The sequence below is a fragment of the Dendrobates tinctorius genome, unplaced genomic scaffold (genome assembly GCF_039654945.1).
Source record: "Dendrobates tinctorius isolate UK_male_01 unplaced genomic scaffold, ASM3965494v1 ptg000181l, whole genome shotgun sequence".
NCBI lineage: Eukaryota > Metazoa > Chordata > Amphibia > Anura > Dendrobatidae > Dendrobates > Dendrobates tinctorius.
Window position 1 is genome coordinate 6025818 of NW_027361848.1, and position 4183 is coordinate 6030000.

Below are 4183 nucleotides of genomic sequence, written 5' to 3' on the forward strand. Positions count from 1 at the left end.
AGTGGGGAGTAGATCTGAACCACAAGGTCTGTGGAGAAACTGCAGCAAGAAGTTCTGCAGCAGCAGAGAAGACAGAGCTGCAAGGGTGCAGATGCACAGACGGGGCTGCAAGGGTGCAGATGCACAGACGGGGCTGCAAGGGTGCAGATGCACAGACGGGGCTGCAAGGGTGCAGATGCACAGACGGGGCTGCAAGGGTGCAGATGCACAGACGGGGCTGCAAGGGTGCAGATGCACAGAAAGGGAGGACACAAGGAAAGAAACAGCAGGGAAGGAAGTCACAGACAAGGAGAAAGGGAGACTAAGGTAGGACAGAGTACAGACAAGGTACTGGGACCAAGACTCAAGGGCCAGGATATTCAGCCTCCTGGCAGGCAGACAAGGTACACAGCAAGACAAGAAGTATTCCTCCAGAGAAGGCGGAAATACACAGGACAGGGCCTGGCTTCCTCAGCAGCAAGATACTAACTGAGATTAGACATTGCACAGGCAATGTTTTAGTGGGTGTGGCGGAACTAAATAGTCAAGGGCTCAAGGTGATTGGTCAGGGACAGATTAGACAGGTGCACCCTGACTGCATAAGAACCAGAGAGTTCTGGCGCCGCTCCCCTATACACACATAGCCAGGAAACATACAGGAGAGCAGAGGCACAGAGCACAGGACTGGCAACAGACAAAATTCACAGCATGACCCGGAGCAGTGAGTAAGTTGATGTGCGGGGGATGGGAGGCCATGCAGTGACGCCAGCAGGGTTGGTACAGTACCCCCCCTTTACGGCCTCTCTTCCTCAAGCCTGCCAGAATGACCAGAAGAAGGAGTACGGACCACACACAGTCCAGGCTGACAGGGCATCCTTCTGGTGAGGTGAAGTAGGCGTGACATCCGGAATCACCGAGTGCCAAGTTTCTTGGTGCCCAATAGCTTCCAACACAGAGGGTACAAGGACTTCTTCCTCCAGATTGGCAAAAAGCGGGGCCCTGGCAGCTTCAAACTTCGCTCCTATGTCAGCCGGCCAGCTAGAAACTGAAGACACCTGCACAGAGTCGATTTTTAGCCCGTTATCCAAAGAAAATTGGATCTCCAGGTGGGTTAACAATGGGGATACGTAGGCCACTGTTCCCACCTCTGCATCCACCTGCCATATGGAAGCTGGAGGCATACATACAGTGAGCCATTTCAACCTGTTACTCAGAAAAAACTGAGCCGCATTTTTCAGGTTAGAGGATGAGTAATGCTCCATCTTGGGACCTTCACCCACTGGCCATAGAGGAGCTGAGGGCATCCACTCAGGATCCATCTTCAGCCCTTTATCCTGGGGAAGACAATCAGGAGGCAGGGATGCTCTCGGGAGCACATCACTGGCATTATTGCTGTAGATGTGTGACGAGGAGTCCTCCGCTTCGCCCTCTTCGGAGGCGTCATCACCCCTAGACTCAATGAGCAGCAGACTGGATAAAGATGACGACTTGGCTGACTGAATCTGATGCAACGGAGCCAGACACCTCTTGTCACTTGGTTGTCTCAGGCGCGGTACCTTGCTGGGTCTCCAAACATAAATGGGCACCAGGATCTCTGGTTCAGAATGACCCATGGGCATACCAGACAGCCAATGGAAGACGAACTTCTTAGTAAACAAAGCTCTGACCTGGAGCTGTAGTTGTCCATGCAGGACTAGACTGTTCTCAAAGAGGGTTCGGCCACCTTTAGATGATGCCCATGCCGGGTTCTGGAGCTGAAGAATGGAGATCACACACCGACTTTGTATGGCTGGTGGCTCGAACACCCCAAAGCTCCCAGAAGGCAACGAAACAGTCATAGGCTTTAATTGAGAGGGAGTACTCTCGCCATGGGCAGCCTCTCCTACTGGCCCAGGGTTCTGGAGTACAGGCTTCACAGGGCAGAGGCCAGATTCCAGCTGCAACTTTGCCCGCTTCTTCTTTTTAGACCTTTTGGATCTTGCAGGGGAGGCCGCATCGGCAGACTGTGGAACAGGTGATGGCTGGATGGTCATAGGTGGTTGAGAAGTTTCACCCACAGGTTCCTTTTGTCTGGTCTGTCTCTGGAAGCTTGAAGGGGAAGACTTTTCAGGAGAAGCTGGACGTGGCATGTCGAACACTTTACGGAAGGCCACCAGGAAGGCCCCCAGGCTCATGACGACAGGGTCCCCTGCTTCCCAAAGGGGACAGATCCACATCAAGGCATCACCAGCTAGGTAGGACATGATGCATCCAACCTTGACCCGGTCAGAGGGGAAACAAGCTGCATTCTGCAGAATGTAGCGCAGGCACTTTTTTAGGAACCCTTGGCACTCAGTAGGGTTCCCATTGAACCTCGGCAGGTCATCTGGGTTGTGCTCCTCATAGGCCAGAAGTTGCTCATACATGGCCCTGGAGACAATGAGTGGTTCAGACGTCTCAACAATTGGAACCATGCAAGGTGGAACAAATCCTTCCGGTGGCTCATACTGGCAGGGAGAGAGTTCATCATGCTGTGCGAGCGGAAGGACATGGGACTCAGCGGGGACCATGGCCTGTGCAAACTGTCACGCTCGCACCTTGGCTGATTGGCGTGAGCCGGTGGGTTTGTGGCCCCACTGTGCCACAAACCAGACTACCCTGGAAGGGGCATGACTACGACAGCTACCTCGGTCTTCACTGGAGCCTCTCATGGTAAGGTCAGGCTTGTGCGGCAGATAGCTGTCGTGTGCCACTCCAGGGCGGTGTCTGGCTGTGGCTCCTGGTCCCACTCGGGGACAAGTCACTTTGACAGAAGCTATAGACAGGCAGGCAGGTTGACACGACAGGCACGACTGAGACACTGGGCAAGCAGGCGTGACTTGGAGACACAGGGCAGGCAGGTACGGCTTGGAGACACAGGACAGGCGGGCACGGCTTGGAGATACAGGACAGGCGGGCACGGCTTGGAGACACAGGACAGGCGGGCACGGCTTGGAGACACAGGACAGGCGGGCACGGCTTGGAGACACAGGACAGGCGGGCACGGCTTGGAGACACAGGACAGGCGGGCACGGCTTGGAGACACAGGACAGGTGGGCACGGCTTGGAGACACAGGACAGGCGGGCACGGCTTGGAGACACAGGACAGACTGGCGTGGTATGAGAAGGGTGCAGGTGTAGGCAGGAGGGAGTGGTGTATGTTGGAACAGGATTTGGACCTATTCACACAGGAGGTGCAGGTATGGATATAGGCAGGAGTGCGGAGTAGAGCTGAACCACAAGGTCTGTGGAGAAACTGCAGCAAGAAGTTCTGCAGCAGCAGAGAAGAAAGAGCTGCAAGGGTGCAGATGCACAGACAGAGCTGCAAGGGTGCAGATGCACAGACGAAGCTGCAAGGGTGCAGATGCACAGACGAAGCTGCAAGGGTGCAGATGCACAGACGAAGCTGCAAGGGTGCAGATGCACAGACGGAGCTGCAAGGGTGCAGATGCACAGACGGAGCTGCAAGGGTGCAGATGCACAGACGGAGCTGCAAGGGTGCAGATGCACAGACGGAGCTGCAAGGGTGCAGATGCACAGACAGAGAGGACACAAGGAACAACACAGCAGGGAAGGAAGCCACAGACAAGGAGAAAGGGATACTAAGGTAGGACAGAGTACAGACAAGGTACTGGGACCAAGACTCAAGGGCCAGGATATTCAGCCTCCTGGCAGGCAGACAAGGTACAAAGCAAGACAAGAAGTATTCCTCCAGAGAAGGTGGAAATACACAGGACAGGGCCTGGCTTCCTCAGCAGCAAGATACTAACTGAGATTAGACATTGCACAGGCAATGTTTCAGTGGGTGTGGCGGAACTAAATAGTCAAGGGCTCAAGGTGATTGGTCAGGGACAGATTAGACAGGTGCACCCTGACTGCATAAGAACCAGAGAGTTCTGGCGCCGCTCCCCTTCCATGTCCTCACCAAGAGGATGACTGGCCATGCTCTCCTCCTCCCTGTCCTCAGGTCATCCACGGCCATGTATAGCGCATTAAACTAGCTCCTGTTCCTCCTCCTCCTCCTCTTCCTAATTGTCACACAATCCACGCTGGGATGAGATGAGGCTGGGCTGTGTGTAAACACCCTGTCTGGATCCTTGCTCCATCTTCTCATGATCTGCCTGCAATACATCCTCTTTATTGTGAGCAGAGAGCATTTCAAAGTTTCAAAACACAGAGAAGCGGG

The 4183-nt window shown here is 54.5% G+C and overlaps 1 long non-coding RNA gene across 1 annotated transcript in view; it reads left to right on the plus strand.

Annotated features, from left to right (window-relative positions):
• The first annotated feature begins 621 nt into the window (after positions 1-621).
• The window catches only part of LOC141054925 (uncharacterized), a 50564-nt gene continuing 47002 nt past the window's right edge, over positions 622-4183 (plus strand). Inside the window, exon 1 of the long non-coding RNA XR_012221434.1 lies at positions 622-704. This is a non-coding gene — a long non-coding RNA (uncharacterized lncRNA). The remainder of the gene's footprint in view (positions 705-4183) is intronic.